Source organism: Canis lupus, chromosome 7, assembly GCF_048164855.1.
Source record: "Canis lupus baileyi chromosome 7, mCanLup2.hap1, whole genome shotgun sequence".
Taxonomy (NCBI): Eukaryota; Metazoa; Chordata; class Mammalia; order Carnivora; family Canidae; genus Canis; species Canis lupus.
This window is the reverse complement of record NC_132844.1, coordinates 13,498,971-13,514,486: the sequence shown is the minus strand read 5'-3', so window position 1 is coordinate 13,514,486 and position 15,516 is coordinate 13,498,971. Positions and strand designations below refer to the sequence as shown.

Sequence of the window (15,516 nt, the reverse complement as noted above, 5' to 3'; positions counted from 1 at the left end):
GAATTCTCCTGGGAACCCCAACTGTCCCTAGACTCTTGTTTATTGGGAGATTTTTGATTACCAATCCAATTTCTTTGCTGGTTATGGGTCTGTTTGGGTTTCTGTTTCTTCTTGTTTCAGTTTTGTAGTTTATATATTTCTAGGAATGCATCCATTTCTTCCAGATTGCCTAATTTGTTGGCATATTATTACACATAATATTCTCTTATAATTTCTGTATTTATTCAGTGTTGGTTGTGATCTCTCCTCTTTGGGAAGACCTATTTGGGTCCTTCTTTTTGACAAGTCTGATTAGGGGTTTATCAATCTTGTCAATTCTTTCAAAGAACCAGCTCCTAGTTTCGTTCATATGTTCTACTGTTCTTTTTTAAAATTTTTACATTGATTTCTGCTCTGATCTTTACTATTTCTCTTCTCCTGCTGGATTTAAGCTTTATTTGCTGTTCTTTTTCCAGCTCCTTTAGGTGTAAGGATAAGTTGTGTATTTGAGACTTTTCTTGCTTTTTGAGAAAGGTCTGTATTACTATATCCTTCGTTCTTTGGGCCACCTTTGCTACATCTCAAAGATCTTGAACTGTTAAGTTTTCATTTTCATTTGCTTCCATGTATTTTTTAATTCTCTAAATGCCTATTTTACCCCTTCATTCTTTAGTAAAATGTTCTTTAACCTCCATATATTGGTGGTCCTTCCAAATTTCTTCTTGTGGTTGACTTCAAGTTTCATAGTCTTTTGGTCTGAAAATATGCATGGTATGAACTCAATCTTTTTATACTAATTGAGACCTGATTTGTGACCCAGTGTTGATCTTTCTGGAGAAGTTCCATGTGCACTTGAAAAGAACGTGTATTCTGTTGCTTTAGGATGAAATGCTCTGAATATATCTGTGAAGTCCATCTGGTCCAATGTGTCATTCAAAGCCCTTGTTTCCTTGGTGATCTGCTTAGATGATCTGCCTGTTGCTGCGAGGGTTTTTTTTTTTTTTTAAGTTCCCTACTATTATTATATTATTATAAATGAGTTTCTTTATATTTGTTATTAATTGTTTTATATATTTGGGTGCTCCCAATTTGGGGGCATAAATATTTACAATCATTATATCTTCCTGTTGGGTATACCCTTTTATTGTGATATAGTGCCCATCTTCACCTCTTGTTACAGTATGGTTTAAAATATAATTTGTCTCATATAACTATGGTTACTCCCGCTTTCTCTTGATGTCCATTAGCATGATATTTGGTTAACCTCCTTAATTTCAATCTGGAGGTATCTTTGGGTCTAAAATGAGTCTCTTGCAGACAGTATATTGATGAGTCTGTTTTTAAATCTAATCTGATACCCTGTGCCTTTTGATTAGGGCATTTAGCCCATTTACATTCAGAGTAAGTATTGGAAGATATGAATTTAGTACCATTATATTGCCTGTAAAGTCATTGTGTCTGTATATTGTCTGTGTTCCTTTCTGGCCTATGTTCTTGGGCTCTCTCTTACCTTAAAGGGTCCTCTTTGATATTTCTTGCAGAGCTGATTGAGTGATCACAAATTCTTTTAGTTTCTGTTTGTTCTGGAAGCTTTTTGTCTCTTCTATTTTGAATGACAGCTTAGATGAATAAAGTATTCGTGACTGCATATTTTTCTTATTTAGCAGCCTGAATATATCATGCCAGTCCTTACTGGCCTGCCAGGTCTCTGTGGATAGGTCTACTGCCTGTCTAATGTTTCTACCCCTGTAGGTTAAAGACCTCTTGTCCCAAGCTGATTTCAGAATTTTCTCTATATCTTTGTAATTTGTAAGTTTCACTATAATATGTGAAGGTATTGATCTATTTTTATTGATTTTGAGGGGAGTTCTCTGTACCTCTTGGACTTGAATGCCTCTTTCCTTCCCCTGATTAGGGAAGTTCTCAGCTATAATTTGTTCAGGTAAGTCTTTTACCCATTTTTCCTGTTCTTCATCTTCTGAGACTCCTATAATAAGAATATTATTTTGCTTTATGGAGTCACTGTGTTCCCTAAGTCTACCTTTGTGATCTAATAGTTTTCTTCCCCTCTTCTTTTCAGCTTCCTTATTTTCTATAACTTTGTTTTCTATATCACTGATTCACTTTTCTGATTTGTTCATCTTTATTTTTATGGGCCTCCACTTGGGACTGCATCTCAGAAATAGCATTTTTAATTTCAGCTTGACTAGATTTTAGTTCTTTTATCTCTACAAGAAGGGATTTTCTATGCTTTTTCAAGCCCTCTAATATCTTTATAATCATTGCTTTAAATTCTAGTTCAAACATCTTACTTATATCTGTATTGATTAAATCCCTGGCTGTGAGTACTACCTCTTTTCTTTTGGGGTAAATTTCTGATCTTCTAGGGGAGGATCCTGTTGCACTGATTCTTAGGTGGACTTGACCTAGTGGAAATGAGCCTCCAGTTCACTGCTTATAATACTTTATGATAGCCCCCTTAAGGAGGCTCTCTCCCTTCCATGGTATCTCAGCTGTATCTCACTGAATTCAAGTCTCTGTACCTCCAGGCTTTCAAACGGTAGTCACTTTTCTACTTGTAGACTTGCAGCATTGTTTTCTCAGATCTCCAATTGATTTCTTGAGTGCTTAGAATGATTTGATAGCTATATAACATATTTATGATCCTCCTACTCCTCTGCCATCTTAACTCCTAGGTTTTTTAAAATTTAAAATTAAATTAATTAACATATAGTGTATTATTAGTTTTAAAGGTAGGGTTCAATGATTCCTGAGTTGTAGATATATATATAACACCCAGTGCTCATTACCTCATGTGCCCTCCTTAATTCCTGTCACCCAGTTACCCCATCTGCCCACCCCGCTCCCCTCCAGCAACCTTGGTTTGTTCCTTATGGTTTAGAGTCTCTTATGGGTTGTCTCCCTCTCTGATTTCATCTTGTTTTATCTTTCCTTCCCTCCCTCTATGCTCCTGTTTTTTTCTTAAATTCCACATATGTTAACTCCTAGATCTTCTTACTAAATTTTTTCAATGATTTCATTTCATTGATATTATTTTAAATGGCATAAATTTTTTTTTAATTTCCAATTAAAAAAATTCTGGATAGATAACAATAGAATTAATTTTTGTGTATTGACTTTATGTTATGTGATTGCTAAATTTATGAACAAATAAATTTTATTTGATTTTCTTGGATTATTTCACTAATTAGGCTCTTGAGATTAATTTAAACAGAAGTAGTATGAACATAGATCTCTTTCTTCTTCCTGATTTTAAAAGAAGTCTTATTCTTTGATCACTAAGTATGAAGTTAGTTGTAGGTTTTTACATGCCATAGTTTACTGAGCATTTTTATCATGAGTGGGTGGTTGCTGAATTGTGTCAAATACTGCATATACATGTGGTTCTCCTCTTTTGTTCTGCTAGTGTAGTGAATTACCTTGATAGATTTTTTTACTTTTTAAGTTAATACTTAATTCTGTGGATAAATGAGACTTGGTTTATTATACTGCTGCATTTTGAATTGCTATAATTTTGTAAGTGATTCTTGCTTTAGTTTTATGAAAGGTATTGATTTGTATATTCCTTTTCTTGTAATTTTTATCTACTTTTGGTGCCAGGGTAATGTTGACCTTATAAAATGAATTGGAAAATTTCTTCGTCTTCTTTCCGTCCCCTCTTTTCTGACTGATAATGATAACTTGTCTTCCATTTCTTTTTTCTTGATTAACCTTGCTACATGATTGTCAATTTTTATTGACTACTTTAAAATTTAGTTTTCTGTCCAACAAATTTATCTTTTGTACATTTTCTCTTTCATTGAATTCTGACCTTATCTGTATTCTTTCTTTCTTTACTTGTTTTGGGTTTAATTTGGTTTCTTTTTATCACTTATTAAGGTGAAAGCTTAAATAATGTATTTTGGACCTTCCTTGTTTTCCAATATAATCACATAAAGCTGTAAGTTTCCTGCTAAGTCCTGTTTAAAAGGTATCCCCTACCTTTTGATATATTGTTTTTTTTCAGTTTTTCTTTAATATGGGTAGAGTATTTTAAGTGAAATCTGAAGTGTGTTTAACATTCTGTGTGTCCTACATCCAAACAGATATTAGTAGGGGAACTGAAAGATTTCGTGTCAGCCTGTCCCATTCCCTAGAACATGCCACTTTGACACAGCCTGTCCCACTTCCTAGAATATGCCACTTTGACACATAGATTATTTTTAGCTAAAAGCACTTGAGATCCTGTAAGCAGGCTCAAGAGAAAGTTTTGTGTTCCTCTTCACTACACAGAAGAATCTAAATTGGGGGTCTTTCTCAAAGTGAGGGTTATTAACAGAGGTAAATTTTATCTGAATGAACCATCTGTATGGTATGCCAAACATCTCATTGCCAAACATCTGCTCCTCTTATCACCCTGTGAAGTTCATTCCTTTTCTCTGAAAACCCATGGACCTTCTCCTTAGTTCAAAATGACAAACACCTCATTTTACCTGACTGCCTTAGAATTTTCCATGACTATGTGGATTCCTCATATACTCACCTACTATGTTTGATTTTCTCCTATTTTAAAAAAAGATTCTGTGTTTCTATCATTTCTAGGGAGACATATTATGAATTAATATTATAGATAGACTAAAGACTCTTTAGAGGTTTCTTAGGTTCTGGCAATCTACCTAAAGACATTTTCTATATGGGATTCTTGAATAATTTTATCTCTGTAATTTTTTTTTTCTGGAAAGAGAGAAGTTTGGGGAAGTTGTTATTCATTGCCTCTAACATGTATAATTCCTGTCTACATTCTATGTTCTCCTTATCCCTATTTTCTCTTTCTTATTAGTGTTTTTTATTCTCTCCTTCTTAGCTTCCCACTTTTTTTCTACTGTGCCCTGAGATACTGAGTAGATGCCAAAGTTTCTATTGTGTATACTTGCTACTCTTCATTTAAAGAAAATAAAAATCCTTGTTCTTAAGTCTACTACATCTGACATTAAAACTGCCTTTCCAGTTTTTTTGCATTGTATCTATTTCTCTATTTACTTCAATTTATTCATATCTTTATGCTTAAAGTGGGATTTCTTGTAGTCTGTGCTTCCCATTGACTGATAACATTTATTTTAAGTATGTTGTCCCATTTTCTAGTTGTTTATATTAGGAAGGTGAATTTAGACTGTGTTATTACATTATAACCAGAGTAGATACCTTTTTCATGTCTTTTTTTAAGTTAATTCTTTATCCTTACATTTTATGAGTTTTTTTTTGTAAATTACATACAATTCCTCATATAAATATATATGAGGAATTATATATATATGCATATATATATATATTTTTTATATATATTCCACAGAGTAATTGCATGAAATTCATAGAATGGCCATTTGAACTATTGTCTCTTCTATTTATTGCCAAGCTGGAACTTGCAGCATAGTATCATAGAGTTGTCAACATCCCATCCACTGTATGTAGGGCAGAGCAACTTCACTCAGATGTATGTCCCAGATCCCAAGTCTGTTATCTAAAAAGAAAACTGAACCTGACAGTGGGTGGGACTAGAGCAACAAAATAACCAGAAGTCTTGCAATTGTTGCTGGGTCACTGGATCTGAACTTGAAATTGTATCTCCATCAAGTGTAACATCTTCACAATATATAGTACAATATATAGTACCTGCTTCTTTCAAGTTAGATATAGTACTGGGCATTGGCCTGTGTTTGCTCATGAAGTGTATGAAGCTGAAACCTATTAGTATATTTAGTTTTAAGGACAGCATTAGATAGTTCTGAGGAAGCCAGAGCAAATGACTAAGCTGTAAATTATTTGTTTATAAAAAATAAATTGTTTAGTTGTTGAAAACTTATTGAATTAAATTTTCTGATTTTTCTCCTTTTCTTTTTTATAATTTTGTTAAATTTACTCCCTTTACATCTAAAAGTTCTAGCCTGTTGAGAGGATACAGAATGCATGTGTAAATGGCTTATTTGTCAGAAACCTGCTGCCTTTTTAAAAAAAAGTCAATTTGCTCTGTATACAATGATTTGAAATTTATTTGTAGGTTCCTGAGCCTCGTCTATTACTCATGTCCTAGTGCTGAGTCTCTGCTGTCTACGGTGACTTGATGGATTCCTTCCTGACAGAATGAATTATGCCATGTGGCTCATTTTCTCTTACTGTTTTGAGCTGATACTGGAGGGGGGGAAACGTTAATATTTTCAAAGCTTGCACCATGGGAAGATTGGGTTTTGAATACAAGATTAAATTCTACCAAACTTTTCCACAGTGGGTGAGGTACTTACAATGTTATGCAGTCTAGAAAAAAATTATCTAGAAATGAAATATTAGAATTTGTAATTTTGATCATTTCTGGCATAATTGAAATATGTTTTCAAATTTCTTTGCTATCAATATATATTTAAGATTTATTTTTTGTTTTGCTTTTCAAATTGAAAATTGAAAAGTGGGGACACCTGGGGGGCTCAGTGGTTGAGCACCTGCCTTTGGTTCAGGTTGTGATCCTGGGGTCCTGGGATAGAGTCCCACATCAGGCTCCCTGTGGTGAGCCTTCTTCTCTCTTTGCCTATGTCTCTGCCTCTCTCTCTGTGTCTCCCATTATAAATAAATAAAATATTTAAAAAAAGAAAATTGAAAAGTGATGTTCAAAGAGACATTGAATAGTTGACATGTAAGCCAGTTAAAATATTTTATTTTAACACGATGTAGTGATTTCAATTTGGTGTTATGAATTCCCTGATTCAGGGTTTGTATTTATTAAGGAGGCAGAAATTTTACTTTTGCATTATTTGAAACATAATTTTTTAAGGAGATAAACAACATAAATATGGAGAGCTTTATTTACAAATGATTTTTCAACAAATTTGAAGATTTGTTTTGTAATTATTAATTTGCACTCAAAATGTATTTATTTATCAAAACATTAAATCCAGCTCAAATAATGTACACTTAAAATAGTACAGTTAACTTTTAACAAATTTAGAAATTCTTTTAGCAATATTATACATTTAGTTGATGTACTTCTAATTTTAGTAATGTAGTATTTCCTTATCATCCACAATTTTGAATGAAGTATCTTTTCCTCCATAATCCTCTTTGTGTTTTTTTGTGACTTTCAAAGTTTGATAAGAACTGTAAGATAATTTTGAACTTTTTTTGTTGTCGGAGGAGGCCAAAAGTGAAAGGAGATAAGCATTTGTTAGTTGTTCTTTCCGAGCATTCTGGAAATTCTCCATGTGATATTGAGGGTGGGGATGGGAATATTCTTCAAACTAGAATTGTGGAAATTCTAGTTTCCTAGATGTCTGCTCAGCATTGGTCAGAGAAATGTGCACAATATCAAGTTGAGTAAGTTTAGCAATAAAATATCTATTGATAAAAAAGAGGAAATACGTAAATAAGGCAATGTATATAGTTCTTCAGTTAAATCTATATTATTCATCAGTATTACATGTGTCAGTTATGATGTAGGAGATTCTGGATGGTTAACTTCTTCTTCATATATAATTAAAGAGTCTTCTAAAAACTGTTTAGGTTGGGACATAGGGCTGATATAAACTTGTTAAGATGACAGGGGTATTATCTGCTTTAGAGGACTAACAAAACAAACAGATCAAGTATCTGAAGGTGTGATGTCCAAGATCCAAGAATTTTCTTCAAAATCAAATCGTAAAAACAAAACATATACAAGAAAGAAAATGTAATCCAAGTGCACTGAATGGATCAACTATTACAAAAGTGTAAACTGGATAGTAGTTTCACAAAAATGTCATAAGTATACTGGGGAAAGATGGGGAAGAAATATTTGTGTATGAGTGTGTGCATTTGTATTTTGTGTGGAAAAGTTATCCTAATTTTTCATCATAGGAAATCGATATTGTCAAAAATTGAAAAATTAATAAAAACTAGCCTAAGGTTGCCACTTAGAAATATATATATTATATAATATATATACTTATAAATATACATTCACACACACACACACACACACACAAACACACACACACACATTGCTGTGGCTATAGTCATCGGTTTAAACCTGACTTGCTTGGGTTAGACTTTTGGCTCCATGCCTTACTGGCTGTATGACCTTGGGCAAGAGTTACTTAAACTTTTTCTGTCTCAATTTCCTATATAGAAAGTTGGATACCTGCCTTGTAGCTTTCTTGTATAAGAAGACTGTGAGTTAGTGTTAGAAGGTTCCTGGCATGTGGTATACTTCATAAAAGTATTCGTTCACTAAAATAAACTACATGTTCTTAAATTATTATTATATAACTATTATTATTTAAAATTATCATTAAATTATTTAGTTAAGAGAATTGACAGGTTTCTCCTTTTTGTTGGAAATCTTAAGTGTGGAATGTGTTGGATTGGGATACTGCTAACGTTTATTATTAGGCTTGTAGTACCAGTAAAGTTTTAAAGTTGTCTGAATTTGGTACTTGCATGAAAGTAAAAAAAAGAACAATTAACAATTACAAATTGAAAATTATACCGTAACTAAGGGAAACATTTACATTATAATTTATTAGGAGTCATCATAAACTTGTGAGGAGGGCTATTTTTATTTATTTATTTATTTGATCAAGCCATCATGCTCTTATCTCTGGCTCAGTAAATGTTGATTGAATGTTTAATAAATAGTCCAGTTTGCTGGCTCAACTTCCTTGTGGTACCCTTTTCCACTGTGTGCAGCCATTTTGAAAGTATAGACAATAACCAATTCAAAATAGGTTATATGACTATTTTTTTATAAATTTATTTTTTATTGGTGTTCAATTTGCCAGCATATAGAATAACACCCAGTGCTCATCCCATCAAGTGCCCATCTCAGTGCCCATCACCCAGTCACCCCCACCCCCTCATCCCCTGCCTACCTCCCCTTCCACCACCCCTAGTTCGTTTCCCAGAGTTAGGAGTCTTTCATGTTCTCTTTCCCTCTCTGATATTTCCCACTAATTTTCTCTCCTTTCCCCTTTAATTCCTTTCACTATTTTTTATATTCCCCAAATGAATGAGACCATATAATGTTTGTCCTTTTCCGAATGACTTATTTCACTCAGCTAATACCCTCAAGTTCCATCCATGTCGAAGCAAATGATGAGTATTTGTCATTTCTAATGGCTGAGTAATATTCTATTGTATACATAAACCACATCTTCTTTATCCATTCATCTTTCGATGGACACCGAGGCTCCTTCCACAGTTTGGCTATTGTGGACATTGCTACTATAAACATCGGGGTGCAGGTGTCCCCGCATTTCACTGCATCTGTATCTTTGGGGTAAATCCCCAGAAGTGCTGGGTCATAGGGCAGATCTATTTTTAACTCTTTGAGGAACCTCCACACAGTTTTCCAGAGTGGCTGCGCCAGTTCACATTCCCACCAACAGTGCAGGAGGGTTCCCCTTTCCCCACATCCTCTCCAACATTTGTGGTTTCCTGCTTTGTTAATTTTCCCCATTCTCACTGGTGTGAGGTGGTATCTCATTGTGGTTTTGATTTGTATTTCCCTGATGGCAAGTGATGCAGAGCATTTTCTCATGTGCTTGTTGGCCAAGTCTATGTCTTCCTCTGTGAGATTACTGTTCATGTCTTTTGCCCATTTCATGATTGGATTGTTTGTTTCTTTGCTGTTGAGTTTAATAAGTTCTTTGTAGATCTTGGATACTAGCTCTTTATCTGATATGTCATTTGCAAATATCTTCTCCCATTCTGTAGGTTGTCTTTTAGTTTTGTTGACTGTATCCTTTGCTGTGCAAAAGCTTCTTATCTTGATGAAGTCCCAATAGTTCATTTTTGCTTTTGTTTCTTTTGCCTTCATGGATGAATCTTGCAAGAAGTTACTGTGGCCAAGTTCAAAAAGGGTGTTGCCTGTGTTCTCCTCTAGGATTTTGATGGAATCTTGTCTCACATTAAGATCTTTCATCCATTTTCACTTTATCTTTGTGTATGGTGCAAGAGAGTGGTCTTGTTTCATTCTTCTGCATGTGGATGTCCAGTTTTCCCAGCACCATTTATTGAAGAACTGTCTTTTTTCTGTGGATAGTCTTTCTGCTTTGTCGAATATTAGTTGACCATAGAGTTGAGGGTCCACTTCTGGATTCTCTATTCTGTTCCATTGATCTATGTGTCTGTTTTTGTGCCAGTACCACACTGTCTTGATGACCACACCTTTGTAGTACAACCTGAAATCTGGCATTGTGATGCCCCCAGATATGTTTTTCTTTTTTAATATTCCCCTGGCTATTCGGGGTCTTTTCTGATTCCACACAAATCTTAAGATGATTTGCTCCAACTCTCTGAAGAAAGTCCATGGTGTTTTGATAGGGATTGCATTAAATGTGTAAATTGCCCTGTGTAACATTAACATTTTCACAATATTAATTCTTCCAATCCATGAGCATGGAATATTTTTCCATCTCTTCGTGTCTTCCTCAATTTCTTTCAGAAGTGTTCTATAGTTTTTAGGGTATAGATCCTTTACCTCTTTGGTTAGGTTTATTCCTAGGTATCTTATACTTTTGGGTGCAATTGTAAGTGGGATTGACTCCTTAATTTCTATTTATTCAGTCTTAGTGTATAGAGATGCCACTGACTTCTGGGCATTGATTTTGTATCTTGCCACACTGCCAAATTGCTGTATGAGTTCTAGCAATCTTGGGGTGGACTCTTTTGGGTTTTCTATGTACAGTATCATGTCATCAGTGAAGAGGGTGAGTTTGACTTCTTCTTTGCCAATTTGAATGCCTTTTATTTCTTTCTGTTGTCTGATTGCTGAGGCTAGGACTTCTAGTACTGTGTTGAATAGCAGTGGTGAGAGTGGACATCCCTGTCTTGTTCTTGATCTTAGGGGAAATGTTCCCAGTGCTTCCCCATTGAGAATGATATTTGCTGTGGGCTTTTTGTAGATGGCTTTTAAGATGTTGAGGAATGCTCCCTCTATCCCTACACTCTGAAGAGTTTTGATCAGGAATGGATGCTGTATTTTGTCAAATGCTTTCTCGGCATCTATTGAGAAGATCATATGGTTCTTGTTTTTTCTCTTGCTGATATGATGAATCACATTGTTTGTTTTACGAGTGTTGAACCAGCCTTGCATCCCGGGGATAAATCCTACTTGGTCATGGTGAATAAACTTTTTAATGTATTGTTGTATCCTATTGGCTAGTATCTTGTTGAGAATTTTTGCATCCATGTTCATCAGGGATATTGGTCTGTAATTCTCCTTTTTGGTGGGGTCTTTGTCTGGTTTTGGAATTAAGGTTTTGCTGGCCACATAGAACGAGTTTGGAAGTACTCCATCTCTTTCTATCTTTCCAAATAGCTTTAGTAGAATAGGTATGGTTTCTTCTTTAAACGTTTGATAGAATTCCCCAGGGAAGCCATGTTTCCCCAGACTTTTGTGTCTTGGAAGATTTTTGATGACTACTTCAATTTCCTCCCTGGTTATTGGCCTGTTCAGGTTTTCTATTTCTTCCTGTTCCAGTTTTGGTAGTTTGTGGCTTTCCAGAAATGCATCAATTTCTTCTAGATTGCCTAATTTATTGGCATATAGCTGTTCATAATATGTTTTTAAAATCATTTGTATTTCCTTGGTGTTGGTAGTGATCTCTCCTTTCTCATTCATGATTTATTAATTTGAATCTTTTCTCTCTTCTTTTTAATAAGGCTGGCTAATGGTTTATCTATCTTATTAATTCTTTCAAAGAACCAACTCCTGGTTTTGTTGATCTGTTCCACAGTTCTTCTGGTCTCTATTTAATTGAGTTCTGCTCGAATCTTTATTAACTCTCTTCTGCTGGGTTAGGATCCATTTGCTGTTTTTTCTCTAGTTCCTTTAGGTATAAGGTTAGCTTTTGTATTAGTTCTTTCCAGTTTTTGAATGGATGCTTGTTTTGCGATGTATTTCCCCCTCAGGACTGCTTTTGCTGTATCCCAAAGATTTTGAATGGTTGTATCTTCATTCTCATTAGTTTCCATGAATCTTTTTAACTCTTCCTTAATTTCCTGGTTGACCCTTTCATCTTTTAGCAGGATGGTCCTTAACCTCCACATTTTGAAATCCTTCCAAACTTCTTGTGATTTAGTTCTAATTTCAAGGCATTATGATCTGAGAATATGCAGGGGATGATCCCAATCTTTTGGTATCAGTTCAGACCTGATTTGTGACCTAGTATGTGGTCTATTCTGGAGAAAGTTCCATGTGGACTTGAGAAGAATGTGTATTCAGTTGTGTTTGGATGTAAAGTTCTGTAGCTATCTGTGAAATCCACCTGGTCCACTGTATCATTTAAAGCTGTTGTTTCTTTGGAGATGTTGTGCTTAGAAGACCTATTGAGAGTAGAAAAGCGCTAGATTGAAGTCAAAGTATAAGTGTATTATTATCTAAATATGTCTAACTTTGGTTATTAATTGATTGATATATTTGGCAGCTCCCACATTCGGGGCATATATATAGATGATTGTTAATCCCTCTTCTTGGATAGATCCTTTAAGTATGATATAGTGTCCCTCTTCATCTCTCACTACAGTCTTTGGGATAAATTTTAGTTTATTGGATATAAGGATGGCTACCCCTGCTTTCTTTTGAGGACCATTTGAATGGTAAATGGTTCTCCAACCTTTTATTTTCAGGCTGTAGGTGTCCTTTTGTCTAAAATGAGTCTCTTGTAGACAGCAAATAGATGGGTCCTGCTTTTTTATCCAGTCTGAAACCCTGCGCCTTTTGATGGGGTCATTAAGCCCATTCACGTTCAGAGTTACTATTGAAAGATATGAATTTAGTGTATATGACTATTTTGAATCTACATGCAGGGATGTACTGAGCAAGTCCTCATACTCAACACACATGTCTGAGAGAATTTTGAAATGGGTGCTACTTCAAAAGGGAAGACTGAGTTGGGAAAAACTTGGAGGATGATGCGGTAAGGACAGCCCTGAGCATAGATGGCAAGCTAAAGAGGAAGCACACACTGAGAACCAGGTGGATAAAACATATTTAGATGATTGTGTGAAGGAACTCCCAGAGGGAGTTGGCACTTAACAAAAACCTGATGGCCTCTTTGTTAATGATTAGGGGCAGCTTGAGCACAGGAAACTTTTTGGTGGCCTATTTTCAGAAATGTAGGAGATCAACTGGAGGAATGTTTGCCTGATGGCATGAGGAAGCCCCATACATTCAACTTCACAACTTTGTTTTACTTTGATTTGGGTGGCAGCATGCACAGATGCCACCAGATAGGATATGAGACATTGATCAATTAAATAGAAGTAGTCAGAATGTAGGCATCACAGTATAGAAGGTTTAGCAGTCTACTTTAAGAAATTCAAAGGTAAAGAACTAGGGAATACTATTAGGCTAACTATATGAATATGCTTATATTTAGTAAAATTTGAAGAATTGTTTAGGGAATAGTATTCAATTCTTTCTTAACTATAAAACAATGATTTCATTTTGTTTACCTAGTATACCTTGACAGATGAGTGAAGTGATTTGTTCTTTGGCTTCTTGAACTCTACAAACTCAAATATCACAGCTAGTACCTATGGATATTGCTGGTTATAGAAAGTATTGAGAATGGTTGTAGATGAGATCCTGATGCACAACACAAAAAACTACCCAAATACATTTTGTCCACTGTCACTATAAACCCAGGTAGTAAGAATGCTTCATAAAGAACAAAATACAAACCACCACCAACAACAAAAGCTTGATTGTTTGGAGTGGAAAATATGTTTGCTTATTCTGAAGTTCTGATGCTTTTGTGAAAAAAAGCCTTTAGCAGTTCATTAATTTAGACTTTTCTTCATATTTGCATATATCATATTTGCTCATTATTATCACTCGTGAAAACAGGATTTCTGCAGAAGGTAGTGTATAGGTAAACAATGAAATCGTAACTGATTTGAATGTAAAATATGTCTTATGATTTTCCCATGCTGGTAGATGTGGATCAACTTGGAGATTTTTAGCCCACAAAAAACCTCTTTTGTATGTCTCCCTAGTCTATTAATCTTCCACATTATTCAGTATTTTTTAAATCAACTGAATCGTTTTTATGCCTGCTTTAAGATGACTTTTTGAAAACCATATTAATAATTGAACTATGATAGACATTTGATTAAAAAACAAAGCAAAGAAAAAATCTCCCAGCACTGGGATAAGCTGTCATTTTCTGTAAAATGGACTTGGGCATAACACAGTTAAGTCACTTTTTCTCCTGAAATCTTAGGTGATTTAAAATAATTATAGCAACATTTATGGGAAACTGTTGGCATTTTAAGCTTATGAAATTGCTTTCCAAATGTGCACAGAATGTTACGCCTATGTTCCTAAGGCTACAAGCAGTGAACCAAAACTAATAACTGTAAGCTAGCCAGTGCCACACCTGACAAATTGTGATTTGCTGCAAAACTTAGTGTTTGGGGCAAACTTGCTGCAACTAGAACATGCATACATACACACATAAACTAAATTCTCAAATTAGGTATCTTCTTTCAATTGTTTTGGAATCAATCATTTGCCATCTCTTTAGCAAAGTATGTTCTTTAGAAAAATACAAGTGTGGATGATTTAAGTTTTATTATGTCTTTAAAAATAATTTCAATTACTATCTCTGATAGAGTATAGATTCTTTAAGGATTCTATAGTTTTTCTACTAGTCATATTCTTTTTTTCTTTGGCACCATTTGACTTTTCAGCAGATGGCTATAAGGGCAGATGGCCAGTTAACTAAATACGGAACTATGGACCAGTTGGGCACTTAAAATATTTGATCTCCTTTCCTGCATATGTGAAAACTGTTAGATTCATTAGGTCTAGTAAAGGTTTGAGGATGTTAAAAGGTAAGTATTAGACTAATCACATGAAGCCAGGGAGATATATAAATGGCAGCTGTGTACCTGTGGAGATTCATTGTGGATGAGCCTGGCAGAGCCTTCTCAACCACATGAATATATCTGATATACATAGAGAGGTAAAATTACATAGAAAGCTACAAGATCAATACTAGTTATTTCGTGAATTCTTGTACTGATTATTATGAACATTATAAGCAAGTTATAAAGTAGTCACTGTGCTGTATAAATGGGAGAGTAAGACTTCCTGTGAAGTCTTTAAGAATCATTCCAACACATTCATGGGAATTACTCTTGGAGAAGCATATAAAGTTAGAAGATTCATCATACTCACAGGTCTTAGAAGAAGGAAGCATGTGCACCACACAGGAGGCCACATGGGGAGAGGTCAAAGGAGGGGGCTCAACCAGGAAGGTGGGGCGTTGTTAGAAAGTGAGCACATAGAGAAAGTACCTTTATTTTGGTGCAGGTGGTTGGGGAAGGGTCAGAGGAGTACATAGGTAAAAGGCATGAGGGGGTTTAATTGTTGTGTTTGAATGTTACTAGGTATAGTCAGGAGAGGGCAAAAAGGGGAACTTGTAGCAGGGGCCAGCCTATCACAATGGTGCACCTGGTCACCTGGCAGGGCACTCACAGCCTATTTGCGGGGATATTGAAGAAGCA

At 35.0% G+C, this 15,516-nt stretch overlaps 1 protein-coding gene across 5 annotated transcripts in view; it reads left to right on the top strand.

Moving 5' to 3' along the window:
* The window catches only part of GRIK2 (glutamate ionotropic receptor kainate type subunit 2), a 1,079,206-nt gene that overhangs the window by 119,977 nt on the left and 943,713 nt on the right, over positions 1-15,516 (top strand). The window lies entirely within an intron of this gene.